At 46.3% G+C, this 22,362-nt stretch overlaps 1 long non-coding RNA gene across 3 annotated transcripts; it reads left to right on the top strand.

Moving 5' to 3' along the window:
• The first annotated feature begins 15,343 nt into the window (after positions 1-15,343).
• LOC119359387 lies at positions 15,344-17,169 on the top strand. Of its 3 annotated transcripts, none has more exons than XR_005172506.1 (6): positions 15,344-15,416; positions 15,495-15,604; positions 15,679-15,985; positions 16,082-16,195; positions 16,271-16,499; positions 16,579-17,169. It is a non-coding gene; the product is annotated as an uncharacterized LOC119359387 (long non-coding RNA). The 3 variants fall into 3 exon arrangements; XR_005172507.1 differs by having other exon boundaries at positions 16,064-16,195; XR_005172505.1 differs by lacking the exon at positions 15,679-15,985 and having other exon boundaries at positions 16,026-16,195.
• Positions 17,170-22,362: the final 5,193 nt, after the last annotated feature.

Below are 22,362 nucleotides of genomic sequence, written 5' to 3'. Positions count from 1 at the left end.
TAACCTCGCTTGGGCGTTTCATCTCTGAGCTGGGGGAGCGCGCCCTTCCCTTCTTCAAGCTGATGAAGAATAAAGGCCCGTTCGAGTGGACTCCGGAGGCTGACATGGCCTTTCAAGATATCAAGAGGTACCTCACCAATCAAGTGGTGATGGTGGCACCGTGCCCCCTCGAACCTTTGGTGCTCTACCTGGCCACCACGCCTCACTCCGCTAGTGTGGCATTGGTGGCAGTGCGGGAAGAGCGCCCGACGAAGGGCTTGCGGCGAAGCGCCACGTGCCCGGTTGATGTGCTGCAACCTTAGGACAGTGCTCCTGAGGCCCTAGCCGCCCCGCTGGTCAACAATGCTCCTGATACCTTGATCAATCCTTCGGGTAGCGGGACTCTTGAGGAGGGTGTTCCCGAGGCCACGACTGTCCCGACGAATGACAAGGATCCTGAGGATCCTCAGCCGCAGGAGGTGCAAGGCTTCGCTACTGCTTCCTCCCTCGTCGAGCACCCGGTGTACTTCGTTAGCACGGTGCTACGTAATGCGCGGGCGCACTTCCTCATGCCACAAAAGCTCTTGCTCGTGCTCTTTGTCGCCTCCCGGAAGCTGCGCCACTACTTCCAAGGCTGCCCCATCAAGGTTGTCTCAGCTTGACCACTAGAGTGGGTGCTTCAAAGTCCAAATGTTGCGGGAGGGTTGCCTAATGGAACATTGAACTACAGGTGTTCCAATTGGAGTTTAGCACCACAAGAATCATCAAGGGTGTGGCCCTTGCCGACTTCGTGGCAGAATGGACTAACGTTCCCGACCGAGAAGCAAGCAAGGACCTTTACCTCTTTCCCAAAAACGAAGCACCGGATGGTTGGGTGATGTACTTCGACGATGCATTCGCGCGTCAGGGCACGGGGGCTAGATCCATGCTCACCTCGCCCACCCAGGACAAGCTCTACTACGTCGTGCAGCTCTGCTTCCAGCAAGACGAGAAGCTCTCCAACAACATCACGTAATACGTGGGCCTGATCGCCCGCCTCAAGGCTGCAACATCTTTGGGGGTGAAGTGCCTCATCATGAGGGGCGACTCCTAGCTTCTCGTCAACTTCTCCAACAAAGCATACAAACCGAAGGACGAGCACATGGAGGCATACCTCGAGGAGGTACGCAAAATTGAGAAACAATTCTTGGGATTGGAATTGCAGCATGTGCCACGTGGCACGAACAAGGAGGCGGATGGCATCACCAAGAGGGCGTCTCGGCATCTGCCTCAGGAGCCGGGCGTCTTTGAGGAGGGGCTCTTCAAGCCATCGGCAGCTCCCCCTGCCGCAGGACCAGAAACGCCTCAGGTAGAGCTCCCCCCAACACCTCTTTCGGGCGCCCCAGCTTGCGGTCCGACCTCGGGAGCCTGCCTGCTCCTCGTGCTTGAGCCTCAGGAGGAGTGCTGGACTGAGGAATTCAAGGCGTACCTGCTCCGAGGCACCTTTCCAGAGAAGGAGGAAGATGCAAAACGTGTGGCCCGCTAGACCACCACGTACTGCATCCGGGACGATGAGCTCTATCGAAAATGGCCAAACAACGTCTCTCTATGTTGCATCTCTAGGGAGCAGGGACGCGAGATGCTGGCTGACATACATAGCAGGGACTGGGGGCACCACTCCTCATCGCGTACCCTCGTGGGCAAGGCGTCCGCAGCAGATTCTACTAGCCGACAACGCTTAGCGACGCCACCAAGCTGGTAAGATCCTGCAACACCTGTCAGTTCCATGCCAAGTAGATCCATCAGCCCGCTCAGGGCCTCCAGACCATCCCGCTCTCATGGCCGTTCGCAGTCTGGGGGCTGGACATCCTGGGCCCGTTCCCTCGAGCGCCCGGGGGCTACTGCTACCTCTACATCGTCATCGACAAATTCACCAAGCGGGCGGATGTCAAGGCCGTCTGCACCATCCTCGCCGGCTCGATCGTCAAGTTCATCAAGGGCCTCATGAGTCGATTCGGGGTTCCTAATCGCATCATCACCGACAATGGCTTGCAGTTCATCAGCAACCTTTTCAAAACATATTGTGCTAACCTTGGAACGCAGATATGCTACGCCTCGGTGGCACACCCTAGGAGCAATGGCTAGGCCAAGCGCACCAATGCAGAGGTCCCGAGAGGCCTCGAGGCAAGAACCATCAAGAAGAAGCTCGAGGCCTGTGGTAGGGGCTGGTTCGACGAGCTCCAGTCCCCGTTGTGGTCCATCCGCACCAGCACGACCAACCCTATGGGCAAGACTCCATTCTTCCTCGTCTATGGAGCTGAAGTGGTTCTCCCTCACAAGGTTAGGCATCACTCCGTGTGGGTCTTGGCATTTGACAAGGCACACCAGGATGCTTCATGGAGGATGGACCTTGTGCTGGGGGAGGAACGATGCTGCCAAGCCTCGCTTCAAGCAACAAGGTACCAGCATGCGCTGCGGCGATACCACTGTCGTAGCATCTGATCCAGGACGCTCGAGGTGGGTTATGTCATCCTGAGGCGGGTGCTCTCTAGGGAGGGGCTGCAAAAGCTCTCGTCCATGTGGCAGGGCCCGTTCAGGATCGCCCGTGTCTCCTGGCCTGGTGTCGCGCGCCCGGAGACGTAGGACGGGATCCCCATCCAGAACACCTGGAACATCCAGCACCTCCAGAAGTTCTACCTATGAAGCAAGGCCCCGTGCCTGTGAATGTCTCTGCTCATTACAATCTCACGTAATAATGAGTCAGGGCTGTAGACGCCCCGTAGTCTCCTGAGGTCGCCCTTGGGCCTCACGAGGGCTCCCACCCATGTCCTAGTGGAGGCCCCATGCTCTGTGATGGTGGGAAGACAAGAAGACTAGTCTAGGTGCCGGGCGCGGCCGTTCTTTTGCTTGCTTTCTAGAGCTGGTTTTCTACTTCTCGAATGAAATTTGGAGCTTTCATGTCTTTTGTTCGCAAGAGTTGGAATTTTCTCTCTTCCTGATTTTCTCGCCTCTCTAGCATGCCCTAGGAAGAGAGGCAGTTGCCAGTCGCTCCTCCTCGCGCGTCCTGTGCGTGGGGGCTTGGTAGGTGTGTACGCTTGGGCTCGCTCGTGATCACACCTCATCGAAGCCTTGTTGCCCCAGAGCTTCGGCGTCTTTAATCCTCGTGAGACGCCCTCGAACGAGCTCACGGGCATGTGCACCCCCCTAAGTCTGTGCCTACGGGCATCGCGACGCGGTGTAACAGCCACAACCAACCCACGCTCGGGGGCTTGCGCAAGATAGGACGAGACGCCTCGTGAGGCTTTCCAAAAACTCTGCAGATATACAACGTCTCCTGAGGCCCGACGGCTCTTGAGGCTTGGTGGCTCCTGAGTCATCAGGAAGGAAGCCCTGGAAGATACCTCTGGAAAGGCGTGCACTCGTGACATCGGAGGATACCACAAGCACATCGAGATAAGTCACCCTAACCATATCTAGTAGAAACACGGGTATTACAACATGATATCAAAATAACAAGCATAGCGTAGTGGCGCAAGCGCCATGCTTCATTACATGCCCCAGCGGGGACCTCTACTTTTTTCAAATGCAGGAGAAAGGAAAGGTTAAAAAAAGCGGGGTGCATGGCTGGAGTAGCTCCTGAGGCCAGGCTCCAGCGGCGCCTGAGCTCAGTCCGAGTCTTCCTCCCGCTTTGCCGAAGCACGGCGACAAGACGATTCGTCGCCATCCCTGATTCGAGCCCGACGGCGTGGTGGTTCGTCATAGCCGCCACACGTGGTGCTCTCGCCGGAGGAGGAGCCGCCGCTAGAGGTAGCACTGCCGTCGCCCAGGGCCAGCTCACCCTCGTCATCATCGTGGCCATCGCCAAGGGCAAGCTCGGCGTCGCTGCTACCATCTTTTGGGAAGCACCCCTCAGAACGGCCGTCCTCCCTGAACACCCTCACATAGAGGGTCGCAAGGCCGTCGTACCTGAAATGAAGGGTGTACCTCCCGCTCAGGCCCCACGCACGAGCAAACGCCTGCCAAGCGCGGGTCTAGGACATGCTGCCCGCGGCGGTGACTTCGACCCCAGCCCAGGAGGCCTTGCTGCAGCAGCCGTCAGCCTATAGCCAGAGGTCATCAAGCCCCGTGGTGGGCAGCTCACCCATGAAGAAGTGCGAGAGCAGGAGCCAGGGGCCATCGGGCCTCTCTGACCACATGATGAACTCCAGGAACGCATCCGCCGAGTGGAAGCACGGCCGAGGAGGCCGTGCGACCATGGCGCGCCTCCCCTCATCGTAGGGGCTGCCCCATCCTCGGCGGCTCCCACCGCGGAGGAAGCGCTGCCGTGGCTGCCCAAGGCGACGCTGGCCCTCGAAGAGGTGTGCCCGCGCCCCCGAGGAGCCACCACCGTGCTCGCATCATATTTGCGAGGGCAACTGCGACCTCTCTTGGTCGGCGGCGAACCCGACGCCTGCTTGGGGGCCTTCCCCTTTTCGGTGGCGGAGAACCTCCTCGTCGGTGCCATGCATGCTATGGCAAGATGGGGAGAGAAAAAATAAGAAGGAAGAGCGGGCGGTGAGAAGATGGAGATGAGCAGGGGGGCTCTGCCCCTCCCCTCATTTATAGCCGGAGGGAGGCCAATTGCCGGCCTCCATGATCCCCAGTAATTATGGTTTTTCTGCATGCAGCAGGCTCTTGTCAAGTCAAACGGTTGCCGAGGCTGCATGGTGAAGCGGAGACGCCCACGTCCCATCAAACGCCATGCGTCGACCGAGGCAACAGGCGGTTGGGTCCCGTGATATGTCTCCAATGTATCTATAATTTTGATTATTCAATGCTATTATATTATATTTTTTGGATGTTTTATATGCATTAATATGCTATTGTATATGATTTTTGGGACTAACCTATTAACCTAGAGCCCACTGCCTGTTCCTATTTTTTTCCTTGTTTTGGAGTTTCATAGAAAAGGAATACCAAACGGAGTCCAAATGGAATGAATCTTTTGCGATGACTTTTCTTGGACCAGAAGACATCCATATGGCTTGGAGTGCACGTCAAGAAGCCCACGAGGCATCCACTAGGTCGGGAGGCACGCCTAGAGGGGTAGGGCACGCCACCACCCTTGTGGACCCCTCGTGACTCCACCGACCTATTTCTTCCGCCTATATATTCTCAAATATCCCAAAACCTTCCATGGGAGCCACAAAACCACTTTTCCACTGACGCAACCTTCTGTACCTGTGAGATCCCATCTAGGGGCCTTTTCCAGCGTCCTTGCAGAGGGGGATTCGATCACGGAGGGCTTCTACATCAACACCATTGCATCTTCGATGAAGCGTGAGTAGTTTACCAAGATGTACGGGTCCAGAGCTAGTAGGTAGATGGCTTATTCTCTCTCTTTGATTCTCAATACCATGTTCTCCTTGATGTTCTTGGAGATCTATTTGATGTAATACTATTTTGCGGTGTGTTTGCCGAGAACCGATGAATTATGGATTTATGATCAGCTTATCTATGAATATTATTTGAATCTCCTCTGATTTCTTATATGCATGATTTGATATCTTTTCAAGTCTCTTCAAACTATCGATTTGCTTTGGCTGACTAGATTGGTTTTTCTTGCAATGGGAGAAGTGCTTAGCTTTGGGTTCAATCTTGCGGTGCTCGATCCTAGTGACAGAAGGGGAACCGACACGTATTGTATTGTTGCCATCAAGGATAACAAGATGGGGTTTTCATCATATTGCTTGATTTTATCCCGCTACATCATGTCATCTTACTTAATGCGTTAGTCTATTCTTATGAACTTAATACTCCAGATGCAGGCAGGAGTCGGTCAATGTGTGGAGTAATAGTAGCAGATGTAGAGTCGTTTTGGTCTACTTGACACAGACGTGATGCCTATATTCATGATCATTGCCTTAGATATCGTCATAACTTTGCGCTTTTCTATCAATTGCTCGACAATAATTTTTTCACCCACCATAATAATTTTTCTATCTTGAGAGAAGCCTCTAGTGAAACCTATGGCCCGGGGGTCTACTTTCCATCATATAAGTTTTCGATCTACAATTTTATTTTCCTATTTACTTTCTTTGCAGTCTTTTACTTTCCATTGCATAAACCAAAAATACCAAAAATATTACTTAACATTTATCCATCTCTAGGAGATCTCACTTTTCAAATAACCATGAAGGGATTGACAACCCCTTTATAGCGTTGGGTGCAAGTTGGTGTTTGTTTCTGCAGGTATTCAGTGGCTTGTGCGTTGTCTCCTGCTGAATTGATTCATTGGTTCTCAAAAGATGAGGGAAATACTTACTCTACTTTGCTGCATCATCCTTTCCTCTTCAAGGGAAAAACCAACACAAGGTCAAGAGGTAGCAAGAAGAATTTCTAGAGCTGTTGGCAGGGAGATCTACGCCAAGCCGAGACATACCAAGTACCCATCATAAACTCTCATCCCTCGCATTACATTATTTGCCATTCGCCTGTCATTTTCCTCTCCCCCACTTGTAAAACGATTTTTGATTTTTTGCCTTTTCTTCGCTCCTCTTCCTTTCGTCTTCTTTTGCTCTTTGTTCGCTTATGCGTTAGACCTTTTATCTTGCCATCATGGCTAACCCTCCCATCCTTGTTAGCACTCCTGATAATGAGGTTCTCAATTTTAAACAAAGGGAAGGAGAGAGTTTAAAAGATGCTTGGTACATAATTTGCAATGCTCAAAATAGATATACTCGAAAGCAATCTACTTCCGTTCTTCTTCGCAATTTTTACATAGGCATTACTCCTTGGAATAGATGTGTTCTAGATACCATTACTGGGGGAAATTTCTTGGGGAGCCATACTTTCGATATTTACAATGCCATGATAGATTTGCTAGGCCCACCACCTCTTTTGGTCAATGGAACAATTTTATCCTTGGAACATGTAATGCAAAGACAGGATATTATTGAAAATAAAATTGCTACCGTAGAATTGATTGAAAATTTGGAGAAAAAGATTCACAATCAGATTACTCAATATGGATCTAAGGTAGGAGTTACTCTAAAGAACCTTAGGGAAATGGAAACCATATTTAATGAAAAGATAGATCAAGATTCTACTAGAATTGGCAAACTAGAAGATATTATTACCAACTTGGGTTCCGCTTTTTCCTCCATTAAAACTACTTCAAATCTACCTCCTACTAAGATTGCCAAGTTTACTTATATTCCTTAGAATAAGGGTGAATCTTCTGGTAAGGAAAATGAAGATCTCAAAACAATAAGTGTTCACCCCAATTTTTTCGATATTATTAAGGAACCAATTGCTACAAATGAATTTCTTGATTTTTGCCTAGGAGTTTGATCATTAACAAAAGTAAAGAACCTCCTAAGGGTTATAGGTGTGAGATTTGAGAATTGCATACCAAAGATGATAACACCTAGATCTATTTGTGTTTTATGCCTAGCTAAGGGCGTTAAACAATAGCGCTTATTGGGAGGCAACCCAACTTTATTTTTGTTTTTGCTTTTTAGGTTCTGTTTTGCATTAAATAATTCATCTAGCCTCTGGTTAGATGTGGTTTTGTGTTTTAACTAGTGTTTGTGCCAAGTAAGACCTTTGGGATAGCTTACGATAATAGTTGATTTGATCTTGCTGAAAAACAGAAACTTTTGCGCTCAGTCCCAGAATTGTTTAAAATCACAGGAGCATGATAAAATTCTGAATTTTTTACAGTAGATTGACATACAAATTGCTCCAGTTTTCCTAATTTTTCATAATCGTTGAAGTTACATAAGTATGCGAACTATCTAGACTACTACAGGTTGTTCTGTTTTTCGCGTGTGGTTTGCTTATTTTGATGAATCTATGGCTAGTATCGGGGGGTATGAACCATGGAAAAGTTGGAATACAGTAGATATTACAACAATATAAATAAAGAATAAGTTCACAATAGTACCGAAAGTGGTGATTTATTTTCTTATACTAATGGAGCTTATGAGATTTTCTGTTGAGTTTTGTGTTTTGAAGTTTTCAAGTTTTGGGTAAGAATTTGACGGACTATGGAATAAGCAGTGGAAGAGCCTAAGCTTGGGGATGCCCAAGGCACCCCAAGGTAATATTCAAGGACAACCAATAGCCTCAGTAGGGGGATGCCCCGGAAGGCATCCCCTCTTTCGTCTTCGTCTATCGGTAACTTAACTAGAGGCTATATTTTTATTCACCACATGATATGTGTTCTGCTTGGAGCATCTTTTATGATTTGAGTCTTTTATTTTTAGTTTGCCATAATCATCCTTACTGTACACACCTTTTGAGAGAGAAACGCATGAATCATGATTTATTAAATACACTATGTGCTTCACTTATATCTTTTGAGCTAGGCAAATTTGCTCTAGTGCTTCACTTATACTCCCTCCGTTACAAATTACTCATCGTGGTTTTAGTTCAAATTTGAACCAAAACCACGACGAGTATTTGGAACGGAGGGAGTATCTTTTTAGAGCACAACGATGGTTTTATTTTATAGAAATTGAGGAACTCTCGTACTTCACTTATATTGTTTCCAGAGTCTTTAAAACAACATGGTAATTTGCTTTGGTTATAAAATTAGTCCAAATATGATAGGCATCCAAGAGCGATATAATAAAAAGTTTCATATAAAGTGCATTGAATACTATGAGAAGTTTGATTCTGTATGATTTTTTTGAGATATGAAGATGGTGATATTTAAGTCATGCTAGTAAGTAGTTGTGAATTTGAGAAATACTTGTGTTAAGGTTTTTGAGTCCCGTAGCATGCACATATGGTGAACCATTATGTAATGAAGTAGGAGCATGAGATATTTTTTGATTTTCTTCCTTATGAGTGGCGGTCGGGGATGAGCGATGGTCTTTTCCTACCAATTTATCCCTCTAGGAGCATGCGCGTAGTACTTTGTTTCGATGAGTAATAGATTTTTGTAATAAGTATGTGAGTTCTTTATGACTAATGTTGAGTCCATCGATTATACCCACACTCACCTTTCCGCCATTGCTAGCATCTCTAGTACCGCGCAACTTTCGCCGGTACCATACACCCACCTTATACCTTCCTCAAAACAGCCACCATACCTACCTATTATGGCATTTCTATAGCCATTCCGAGATATATTGCCATGCAACTTTCCACCATTCCGTTTATTATGACATGCAAGATCATTGTCGTATTGCTTTGCATGATCATGTAGTTGACATCATATTTCTGGCAAAGCTAGCATTCATCATTTTTTATACATGTCGCTCTTGATTCGTTGAACATCCCGGTACACCACTGGAGGCATTCAAATAGAGTCATATTTTGTTCTAGAATCGAGTTGTAGGTAAATAATAGTGTGATGATCTTCATTATTAGAGAATTGTACCATGTGAGGAAATAAAAAAAGAGAGAAAAGGCCAAATAAAAAAAGAGAAGGCCCAAAAATGAGAGATAGAGAGAGAAGGGACAATGTTACTATCCATTTACCACACTTGTTCTTCAAAGTAGCACCATGATATTCACGATAGAGAGTATCCTATGATATCACTTTCATATACTAGTGGGATTTTTCATTATAGAACTTGGCTTGTATATTCCAACGATGGGCCTCCTCAAAACTCCCTAGGTCTTCATGAGTAAGCAAGTTGGATGCACACCCACTTAATTTTCTTTTTGAGCTTTAATAAGCTTATAGCTCTAGTGCATCCGTTGCATGTCAATCCCTACTCACTCACATTGATATCTATTGATGGGCATCTCCATAGCCTGTTGATACACCTAGTTGATGTGAGACTATCTCCTTCTTTTTGTCTTCTCCACAACCACCTTCTATTCCACCTAAAGTGTTATGTCCATGGCCCATGCTCATGTATTGCGTGAATGTTGAAAAAATTTGAGAATGTCAAAAGTATGAAACAATTGCTTGGCTTATCATCGGGGTTTTGCATGATTTGAATATTTTTTGTGATGAAGATGGAGCATAACCAGTCCATATGATTTTGTAGGGATAATCTTTCTTTGGCCATGTTATTTTCAGAAGGGACGGGGGAGACCTCCCCTCTGAGTAAGGCTGACATCCTCCGCACCTTTCCCGATGATGACGAGGCAAACGCTCCCTAGGAGAAGGAGGAACTAGCCGTGATCCCAACAAGGAGCAGGTCAGCGCTCATCTCCCGAGATTCTGCTGCTACTCTAGTGCTGGCTAGAGCCACTTCCAGCTCAACTGCTGCTCCTGCTTCAGTTTCTGGGGCTGGTGCGCCCGCGCCTCGAGTCGCAAAGCTCACAGGCTTCAAGCTCACCAAGCGGAAGGTGGACGACGCTGCTGTGGACTAGTAAGTGCCCCGCCTCGCCTTGTTCCTGCTGTTGATGCTTCTTTCCAACTCTCTTTCCTTGTTGTGTAACCAGGCTGTCATCTGCGGCGAAGAGGAGAAGGCAGAGTGAAAGTGCGTTATATCGACTAGAGGGGGGGTGAATAGGCGATTTTTATGAATTCTTCACTGAGGAATTTGCAGGTGAGGAAATTCCTTAGCGAAGAACTACTAGCAGCGGAATAAGTACTCAAAAGTAAACATAACAGAGCACAAGCATAGTCGTCATGATGAAATGAAGACAAGCACAGAGTACAGAAAGCGTAAACACAGGATAACACAGGATGAAGACAAACAAACTGAAGAAATTGAACTGAGGAAATTGAGAAAGTCTTCAGTCAAAGTCTTCAAACACATATATGAACAAACACTCAACACAGTTATGAGGAAGTGAAAGAGTTGAGGAAATAGAACCAGTGAGCTTGGTGAAGACAATGATTTGGTAAACCAGTTCCAACTGCTGTCTCAGTTGTACGTCTGGTTGGAGCGGCTAGGTATTTAAACCTGAGGACACACAGTCCTGGACACACAGTCCTCACTGTATTCTCCTTGAGCAAAGGTCACGTAGACCTCGCCCAATCACTCGTGGTAAGTCTTCAGGTGAGTTCCTAACCTTCACAAACTTGGTCACTCGGCGATCCACAATTCCTCTTGGATGCTCTAGACCTTGACGCCTAACCGTCTGGAAGAAGCACAGTCTTCAAAGGTAACAAGCGTTGGATCCACGCAGGATCAATCTCTTCAGTGATGCTCAATCACTTGGAGTTTGTAGGTGTTTGGGTTTGGGTTTTCCTCACTTGATGATTTTCGCTCAAAGTCCTCGGAGGATGGGATGCTCTCAAATGACAAGTGTTAGTTTCTCTCGGAGCAGCCAGCCAGCTAGTGGTTGTAGGGGGTGGCTATTTATAGCCTAGAGAGCAGCCCGACATGATAAGACATAAATGCCCTTCAGTGATATGACCGTTAGGTGGGTAGATATTTTGGGACAGCTGGCACAAAGCACATTAACGGTCGGAAATTTGAGTATCAAATTCCTTAGGGCTATCATTTTCCTCACTGTCTAGGCAATCCGCACTGGCGAATTCCTAACTCCTCAGTCAGAACAAATTCCTCAGAGACATGAAGAACTTCATCTCTGTCACTGAAGAATATGACTGAACTGTATGAGATTTCCAATGGCTTCACTCGAAGGGATTGGTAGGTGTAGGATTTTGAGTTGAGAATCACATGGAAATTTTTCCTTAGTATTTCCTCGACCCCCTTTAACAGTATGGTGTTTCCTAAGACTCAAGAAAAAGAAAATGAAACTACGAAAACAAAAGTCTTCATGCTTCATGTTCCTCGAATGAATACGAAGTCTTCAGGATTGCACCAATTTCTTCACTTTCAAAGTCTTCAGAAAGTCTTCAAAAATCCAAAGTCTTCAGTCGAAGAACTTCATTTTTAAGGGTCGGCTTTCTCTATAAATATAAACTCCTCGTAGACTTATAGACCTGTGTACACTCAAAAACACATTAGTCCCTTAACCTATAAGTCTTCAATACACCAAAATCACAAAGGGCCACTAGATGCACTTACAATCTCCCCCTTTTTGGTGATTGATGACAATATAGGTTAAGTTTTCAACGGGGATAAACATATGAAGTGTAAATATTGATATTGAGGAATTTGATTGCAAGATATAGAAGAACTCCCCCTGAAGATGTCCATGGTGAGGAATTTGCTTTTGAAGCATTCCACACTTGAAGAGTAGAATCATGGAGATCTCCCCCTATATCTTGTAATTCATACACGCATTTGACATATCATAATGAAGAATGTGAAATGCATGATGAAATATGGTGACTGATGTAATTCAGCATGCGTGCATTAACATCTATGAGGAATAAGCATGCAGAAAAACACATCAAAAGTATCAGAGCACCATCGGTTTAAGTTTACAACTTGATCCAATAAAGTTTCAGAAGAACGAGAGTTGTAACTTAGCAAAAAAACACCCGTATAGACACACCCGCTTGAAGACTAACTCAAAATTCTCCCCCTTTGTCATCGAATGACTAAAAGGATCAAAAATGAGGACTAACGCCCCTGAAGAATATCAAGTTGATGAAGGAGCGCCAGCGTTGTTGGGGTCATTTGTCATGGAAGGGCCTGCTGCAGTGTCGCCCAAGTCTTCATGCTGGTCGGTATGGCGCGATTAAGAATAGGAGCTGGACAAGAAAGGAGGGACCTTGACCTTCTTGTATTTCTTCGGTGGAGGTGCAGACCAGTCAAAATCTTCCTTGGGACCCATTTTCTTGAGATCTTCTTCACCATACAAATGTGACAGAATGGCCCAGGTGCGACCGAAGACTTCATGGAGGTAGTAATGGTTTTGTTCACTGCATTGTGTGTAGCAGTCATGTTGTGAAGAAATGAACCAAACTGACGCTTAACCCATTTATGGTTTCGATCCACCTTCTGGTGATGACTAAGCACAAGCTCACGGTCAGTCATCACACGAGGAGCAGTCACTTGAGGAGTAGACTTGGGTGCATTGGAAACAGAGTCATGTGTGGCAGAGTCATCATTGGTGGAATAAGATGCAGCTTTGCGAAACTGACCATCCAATGGACGAATGCCTTCATTAATGACAGCAGGAGTCTTTCCCTTTTCATCAGTTGAAGCAAAAGCCTGCTTGAGGACTTCAATTGGGGGCAAGTAGCTGAGGTGATTCTGAAAATCAGCTTTGTAGTTGAGTGAAGACCTTGTCCTGAGGAATCTCATGATCCAGGGTGCATAAGGCTTCAGCTCAAATGGTGAAAGTGCAGCATTTGCCAGAGTCCTCATGAAGAAATCTTGATAGTTGATAGGAATGCTATGAATGATGTTAAATAGCAGATTCTTCATGATGCCAACTATTTCCTAAGCAGATGAGTCGTGGACTTTGCTGGGACTCATTGTCCTCGTCAGAATGCGATAGAGAGTCCGAGGCACATATAGTAATTCCTTCATGAGGAATTTGGTTCGTGGGGCCTGACCTGGCTTCAAAGGCTTCATCAGAACTTGCATGTAGTGATTTGTAAGCTCAGGTTCACTGTAGATGCAACGAGTAGCTTCAAGGGGAGGACTGAGTGGTAAAGCACGAAGCAATTCAGTAGCTGGTGCCGTGTAGTGAGTGTTTTCAGACATCCAGTCCAGCACCCATGAATTCACATCTTCAGAATCTCCTGTGATGTGCAGCGTCGCATAAAATTGAAGAATGAGTTCTTCGTTCCAATCACAGATGTCAGTGCAGAAATTTAACAGTCCAGCATCATGAAGAACACTGAGGACTGGCTCGAAGCACGACAGAGATTCCATATCCACGTGAGGAATGTGCTCATGGTAGAAGATTTTGTCTTTGTTGAACAGCACTGAGGAATAGAAAGTAGCCTGACTGGAAGTCCAGAAAAGCCTTTTCCTAATGCGAGCAGAGTCATAGGCGTTGTAGTCTATGAAGAATATGTACTCGCCGAAGAGATCATCAGCCTTGAATTTTTGCTTCCTGGAGAATGGATCCTTTGGCTTGGGTAGAGGAGTGTCAGTGAGTTGCATCACAACCTCAGGAATTGCAATCTCAGGTTCTTCAGGCTGAGGAATTGCTGGTTCCTCTTTAGTGGCAGTCTGCGTCTTCAGATGTTTAGCAGCAATAGTTTCTTCAACACTAGTGGCTGGAATTTCTTTATGTACAGACGAAGTGGGGTGAGTTTCTTCAGAGCCCATTTGAACAGTTTGTGCAGGGGACTGACGTATTTGATGTAAGGGTGTGAGCAGTGGAGAGTTAGGGTGCTGACTTTCCCAAAAGTCATCACTTAGCACAGGTGTGGTGCAGCCAATGTCCACATCTTCATCTTCCATTTCTTCGACAACAGCCTCTTCAGCTGTGAACTGAGGCATAGGCGAGGAAACAACTGGTGTTGAAGGGATTTGATCCACTTCAATTTCTTCATCCATCTGCTCTGACGAAGCAGCAGAAGGATTTTCTTCATCAGATCCGCTAGGGATCACATATTCTTCATCAAAAGGAACAAGGTCCTTTGATGGCATGGTAGAGATCGGAACAACATCAATGAGATTTTCGAACGAACTTGTCATAGACTTCATTTTCTTCGGAGGTGAAGAATCTGAAGTAGCTAATGATTTCCTTTTCTTCACAGCTGCACCCTCTGCAGCCTTGGTCTTCTTCACATCTGATGCAGATGGAAGGATCGGAGTTGGTGTAGGCGCAAGAGGAGCAGAGGAATCTGGTTGATTTTCTTCAGGCACAACTGATGTAGTTGCCCTGACTTCTTCATTTTCTTTAGGTGCACCACCAGTGGATGCCCTGGCAATTTCTTCAGCGGCTGGAATGTAGTCATCAGCCCTGGAACTCACATTTTCTTCAGCAGCCTGATTTTCATTAGCGGTGCTGGCATGTTCTTCAGTTGGCTGAGCAGATGCTTTAGCCTAAGGAATTTCCTGTTGCGTTGGGGCTGCAACATTGGAAGTGAACTGTTCAGTTATCTTTACAAATCTGACTTTGGCTCCTTGCCAATCAGCATAGTAGGCTTTGAAGTCATCGCTGAGGATTTTGATTTCAAACTGGATTTTTACAAGTTCATCAGTTGTCATAGTGATAACGTTGTTCTTCAGAAATTTTTCGTTCTTATATTGCGCTTTCTTGATCTTCCTGGCCTTCTCATATATCCATTTTTCTTCTTGGATGAAATGGGACAGCATGTGACTTTGGCTAGGATGACAGAATTTGTTTGGGTTATGCTGCAAAGAGTTGCTTTACACAGCCCAAACTTTTGCTAGCATAGAAGCATGACAGAATTTGGCTTGGCATTGTAACAATTTTCCAGTTTGATATTTATCAACTTGGATGTGTTGTTTTTTCCCGAAGGATCCAGGATACCTGTTCTCCCATTGCAACGCACGGGCATTTTTGCGAGTATATATATATATATATGTCTATATATATATATATATATATATATATATATATATATATAATTTGACGATGGGGTATTCTATTAGGCGAGGCTTGACGGTTCGGAGGTGACCATCGTTATTGACTACCCTCGCCTTTACCCATTCTGCATTGTGAGTATCCAGAGGCTTCTTTAAGAACAGGTCCCCATATATACCCTTATCCATTGTACTGATCTGGATCTTTAACAGCATCGGCGCTCCAGGGACCGTGTCTCCTCAAGGGCGGCCCCCACAGAAGGCCGTTGTTCAAAACGGAAAGGGACCGGGAGTACCATGGAGACTTCACAATCTTCCAAGAGGTATGTGTACTTAATGCATGCCTAGGCATGAGTCTGGATTATTAAGAGTCTCCCCCCTTTTTTATTTTTAGGAGGAGTACGCGGCAAACGGTGGGAAAAACGCCCAATTAGCCAAATGCCCACTAATCCGGTGCCGAACTCGCCGGTTAGGACGCAAGCAAATGTCGTGCTAGTTTCGACTCCTCAAGAGGATTTAGATGACATGTCGGTCACGAATTCCGAAGTGGAGAGCGTGATGAATCGCCATTGCTTGAAGGAAGCTATGCGTGCTTCGGCATTGTCCGAACAAGAATTCACCACACTGATTTCGACAGATGCTTATGTCCGAGCCGCTCGAGACGGCCTTGCCGGAGTTATACAACTGTTCTTAACGAAATATAGGTAAATTTTGACACACTTTTGCATGGTTGTATGCTAGTAGCCCCCGAGACTTGAAGCAGTTAGCCCAACTGATTTAAGGGTCGTTATATCATCAAGTACTCACGGAGAAAAATAACACATTGTCGAAGGAGCTTGAAGAATGTCGGACCAAGCTAACTGTTGTTACCGCCGAATTGGAAAATTTGAAGAATTTCAAGAAGGCACCTGATGGTAAGCACAACAGTGTCCGGAAAATACGGTTCTGCTCCAACAATGATTTTTAAATATGCATTGTTTTATTTTCAGCGGCAAGATCGACAGAACAGTTGGAGGAGAGGCTAAAGGCTGCTCAGGCGGACAAGCAACATGCCGAAGGGCAAGGTGCTGCTGGTCAATGTATATTAACACCGACTATTGATGAGAAGAACAAATTACAAGATGCAAACATCAAGCAAGCCAAAGAGCTAAAGGACATACGAGCCCAACTATCAGATGCCTTGAAGGAGAACAAGAAACTAATAACGCGACATATTTAGTATGTCCTTTATCCTGACTTTCATACGGTCACTTGATGGAAAGTTTTACAAAATTGTTCATGTATGTTTGTTAACCAGGCGGCCTGAAGGAGAAGTGTCCGGATTTCAAGGTGACTTGCTGCAAGAGCTATCCCAAGTGCACGAGCGCGCTTGGAAAGCCATGAGGAACTTGGCTAAGGCTTTGTGGCAATCTGATTCTTCTCCAGAAATTATGGAGGAGCTTGTGAATTTAAGGGAGCGTGACGCCACTTTGAACTATGGAAGGCATCAGCATGTCGAGAAGCTGCACGAGAATCCTAGGCCATGGTGAAAATGTGGTATACCAGACTTGATCCGAATCATATGGCCCGGGTCGGACCTTGGGGACCAGACGGACAAGAAATTCCGGTTAGCTTGGTTTACGACCAAGTAAAGACAGCCGCCAAATTTTCCCAACATGACTATAAACTAGACAGCCTTATAGATGGTATAGATAAAGAGTAGGCGTTTGATTCCATGTAACAATGCATTTTATCACCAAACTTATCTCCGACCGAACTTGGAAACATTGGCATCGAAGACCTTCTGCTTCAACCTCCAAAACCCAAGGTTTGGAGTGTTTCTGAATACTATGCCTGTGGTAAATACCAAGTATGTTCGGAAACCAGGCAATCCGGTCATGGTGCTTCCACAGACAAACTGTATTCGGGGAGTTATGTTATATTACTTTTTAACGTAAGAAACATCTTCCAGGGAGAATAGTTCCATTAAGGTTCCTCTTCCTGGGCTATCATGCGTTATTTATGCATGCCTAAGCTGTGATGCTAAAAAGGAAAAATCACAGGAGGCTTTATTCTTTGGGAGTTTTATACTTCAACAAAGGCAGTTCGTCATTTGTCCGCCGACCAATTGTTCTCTTAAGAACGCTAACTTTCGGCTTCACCTCGTCTGAGGTACATGTCCGGATGACCCGGTTGTAACAATCGCAGAGGTGCTCCCTTTATGCCTGAAAGTGCTAGTTATCGACTAGAGGGAGGTGAATATGCGATTTTTTTGAAAGTCTTCAAACCATGAGGTCTTTGAAGACAAAGAATAGAAATGAACCTATTGATATGCAGCGTAAGGTAGACTACACTAGACAAGCCATACTCAAGTATGCAATGAAGTGAAAGCACGAAGACTATCTGCAGATAGGTAGTATAGATCGGGATGGAAGATAGTATGAAACCAAACAGTAAACAGTCTTCACTTAGTGAAGTCAATCAGATCATACAGGCAAGCAATGACTTCACGAAGACCAAATGTAAAGTAAAGGGAAGTTAAATATAGAACCAGTTGCTTGGTGAAGACAAGGATTTGGTAGACCAGTTCCAGTTGTTGTGACAACTGTACGTCTGGTTAGGGAGGCTGAGATTTAACTCATAAGACCATGTCTTCACCTTAGTCCCCTTGAGCTAAGGACACTCAGTCCTCACCCAATCACTCTGGTAAGTCTTGAAGGTATACTTCCAAACCTTCACAGATTTCGTTCACTGGCGATCCACAATGACTCTTGGATGCTCAGAACGTGACGCCTAACCGGCTGGGGATTCATAGTCCTCAAGTGTAACAAGTCTTCAGGTCACACAGACAGAAAGACTTCAGTGATGCCTAACACTCTTTGGCTCTGGGTGTTTAGGGCTTTGTCCTTGCAAGGATCTCTCTCTCAAATGCTTCAGAGGTGGGTTGCTCTCAAAAAACAAAAGTCGTGCACTAACTCTGAGCAGCCACCAATTTATGGTGTAGGGGATGGGCTATTTATAGCCAGGAGACAACCCGACCTTATCTGTCCAAAATGACCCTGGGTCACTAAGGAACCGCCACGTGTCCAATGGTCGGATTTCAAACACACGTGACGGTTTGACTTGGGCTACAAGTAAAGCTCACTCATCCAGCACTGGATAAGATTTTCTCTCATTGTCTTCGCTCGAAGACATAGGATTTGGTTGAGCATCACGTCAGTCACTCTGACTTTGTTCACATGGACCCCACTTAACAGTACGGTGGTTCCTATTACTCAACAAAGAAGAAAAGGAAATTACGAAACAGCTATGTCTTCGCACTCCATAGTCTTCATAGGAAAGTCTTCTCATGTCATAATCTTCATCGTGAATGTCTTCACGAACCATCATTGTCTTCAATGTCTTCACCCATTTTTAGGGGTCATCTCTGGTAGGTAAACCGAATCAATATGGGACTACTACCTATGTTATCCTGCAATTCTCACAAACACATTAGTCCCTCAACTAAGTTTGTCATCAATACTCCAAAACCAACTAGTGGTGGCACTAGATGCACTTACAATGCCCTAGCCGAACAAGCGGGAATGTAGGGCATAAGCACAGGAGCCAGGCACCCCAGCTTGGCAAAAACTTAAGCATAGAGGTGCATATAATGGCGAAGAAAGGATGTATATGAGCAGACAACACATATATATGGTGAGCTATATGCTCAAAATAATAATAAGCTTCTATTGAGAGAAGCCCCAGTTGTGGTGGGGTGTGTACATTTAAGGATGTATACCCTGAAGTGTGCGGCTTACCCGCACACATGTTAGAAATTGTATAAAAACGAGAAAAAGAAAAAAATTGAAAATAAGAAAAAGGAACGAACAAAGGTATATGTCCGGACTTAGGCATAGAATCTTCGGAGCCGAGCAGCGTTCCATGGTTCGGCTCTAAGCGATTATCCAATGCATTGCGAAGGCGATAGGCTCCTCAAGTGAGAACTTCATATATAATGAAGGGACCCTCCCATTTGGGTTTGAGAATGTCCTTTTTCTTCTCTGGTAGGCGTAGAACGAGCTCACCGACATTATAAGTCTTTGCCCGCACTTCTCTGCTTTGATACCTCCGAGCATGTTGTTGATAAAATGTCGCACGTGCCTTCACAACAACACACTCCTCCATGCCGTCTAGATCGTCCTGCCGATCGAGCTCGGCTTCTCTCTCTTCATACATGCACACTCGAGGTGAGTCCAGAATAATGTTGCAAGGGAAGATAGCCTCTGCGCCGTACACCATAAAGAAGGGTGTGTAGCCAGTCGTGCGGTTGGGCGTGGTCCGCAGCCCCCAGAGTACAGAATTGAGTTCCTCAACCCAGTGCTTATCTGATTCCCATAGGGAGCGCACTAGTCTGGGTTTGATGCCGCTCATTATCAGGCCATTAGTACATTCGACCTGACCGTTTGTTTGAGGGTGATAAACGGAGGCGTAGTCGAGCTTAATGCCCAGATTAGCACACATAATTTTCACCTCATCGGCTATAAAGTTAGAACCATTGCCAGTAATGATGTTGTGCGGGACGCCATAATGGTGTACAACACCGGATATAAAATCGATCACCGGTCCGGCTTCGGCCATTTTTACTGGTTTGGCCTATATCCACTTGGTGAATTTATCCACCATAACCAGCGGATACTTTTTTATTATGGCTTCCCCCTTTAAGGGGTCCGACCATGTCTAGCCCCCAGACCGCGAAAGGCTAGGTAATGGGGATTGTTTTGAGGGCAGTGGGCGGCAAATGACTTTGATTGCCAAAAGGCTGGCATCCGAAACAGTGTTGTACAAGGGTCTGTGCGTCCACTCGGGCTGTGGGCCAGAAGAAGCCTTTACGAAAGTCTTTACTTACTAGGGCCCGGGCTGCGGCGTGATGGCCACCGAGGCCAGCATGTATTTCGGCCAAGAGCTGTCGCCCCTCCTCTTCGGAGATACATCTTTGAAGGACTCCGGTGGTGCTTTTCTTGTAGAGCTCTCCCTCGTGGACTTTATAGACCTTAGAGCGTCGGACTATGCGACGGGCCTCATTCTGATCAGTAGGGAGCTCCTGCCTATTAAGGTAGGCCAATAAGGGTTCGGTCCATGGAGCAATAATTGCCATGATTACTTGAGCGGAAGGTGTTGGCTCGGTGCTCGAGCCCCCGATGGTATCCGAATCATGTTCGACATCCGGGGGTATGATCAGCACCGGACTGTTATTTCCGCTCTCGTCCTGCCATACTACAGATGGTTTGAAAAGCCTATCCAAAAAGGTGTTAGGCGGGACGGGATCGCATTTAGTTCCCAGACGAGCAAGGATGTCCGCTTCCTGATTACTACATCGAGCCACATGATGAAACTGAAGCCCCTCAAATCGAGCGGATATTTTAAGTATGGCTTGGCAGTAGGCTGCCATCTTTGGATCCTTTGCGTCGAATTCTCCATTTATTTGGGATATAGAGAGGTTCGAATCCCCACGCACTTCATGGTGTTGTATGCCCATAGAAACGGCCATCCGGAGTCCATGCAGGAGCACTTCATATTCGGTTGCATTATTGGAATCCGTATACATGATTTGTAATACATAATGGACTGGGTCCCTGTAGGGGATATTAGGATGACACCAGCCCCAGTCCGGCTAACATTTTAGAGCCGTCAAGTACATCACCCAGTTGGAGTATGTGTTGTACTCTTTAGGGAGTTCGGCTTCTGTCCATTCGGCGACGAAGTCAGCCAACACCTCAGATTTAATAGCTCAGTGTGGCTTGTATGTTATTTCGAATGGTAAGAGCTCTATAGCCCATTTGGCAATGCGGCCGGTGGTGTCTCGGTTGTTTATCATATCATTGAGTGGTACTTCAGATGCCACCGTGATCGAGCACTCTTGAAAGTAGTGTTGCAGTTTTTGAGATGCCATGAAGACCGCATATGCTATCTTTTGATAATGTGGGTATCGGGATTTGCATGGTGTAAGGACCTTCGATACGTAATATACTAGTTTTTGGAGTGGGAATTTATGTCCCTCTTCCTCTCGTTTGACAAATAGCACAACGCTCACTACTTGGTGAGTTGCTGATATGTATGGAAGCATGGGTTCATCGACGTTTGGTGTGGCCAGGATTGGGTTGTTTGCTAACAAAGTTTTTATTTCTTTCAACCCGGCGGTCGCCGCATTCGTCCACTCGAAGTGATCGGTACGTCAGAGCAGGCGATAAAGTGGAAGTGCCTTTTCTCCTAGTCTGGAGATAAAGCGGCTCAGGGCTGCCACGCACCCAGCTAGTTTTTGGACCTGCTTTAGGTCTGTTGGTGTCGCCAATTGCGAAAAGGCTCGGATTTTGGCCGGATTTGCGTCGATTCCTCTATTGGAAACAATAAACCCGAGCAGTTTTCCGCCCGGGATGCCGAAAAAACATTTTTCTGGGTTGAGCCATATGTCATGTGTTCGGAGGTTGTCGAATGTGAGGTGCAAGTCGTCCACCAATGATTCGACATGTTTGGTTTTGATGACTACATGATCTACATATTTCTCCACCGTCTTGCCAATTTGTTTTTCTAGCCATGTTTGGATCATGCATTGGTAGGTGACGTCGGCATTTTTGAGCCCGAGAGGCATAGTGTTAAAGCAAAACGGGCCCATACGGAGTGATGAATGGCATCGCGGCCTGATCGGGTTCCTTCATCTTAATTTGATGGTATCCGGGGTATGCATCAAGGAAGCACAGTGAGTCGTGCCCTGCGGTTGCATCAATGATTTGGTAAATGCGGGCAGTGGGAAGGGGTCCTTAGGGCAAGCCTTGTTTAGGTCTTTGAAATTGACACAGAGGCGCCAGGACTTATCCTTCTTTGGCACCATGACCAGGTTTGCTAGCCAGTCTGGGTGTTTGATTTTTCTAATGAATATGTCTTCAAGTAGTTTGGCTAGCTCTGCCCCCATGGCTTGTCGCTTGGGTTCTAAAAAGCGTCGTAGTGTTTGCTTCACAGGTTTAAAGCCCTTAATTGTATTGAGGCTGTGTTCGGCTAGTCTACGTTGGATTCCTGGCATATCCGAAGGATTCTAGGCAAAGATTTCTCAATTTTCACGCAAAAA

Source organism: Triticum dicoccoides, chromosome 2A (assembly GCF_002162155.2).
Source record: "Triticum dicoccoides isolate Atlit2015 ecotype Zavitan chromosome 2A, WEW_v2.0, whole genome shotgun sequence".
NCBI classification, from domain to species: Eukaryota; Viridiplantae; Streptophyta; class Magnoliopsida; order Poales; family Poaceae; genus Triticum; species Triticum dicoccoides.
The sequence above is the reverse complement of the archived record's forward strand: the minus strand, read 5'-3'. Positions and strand labels throughout refer to the sequence as shown.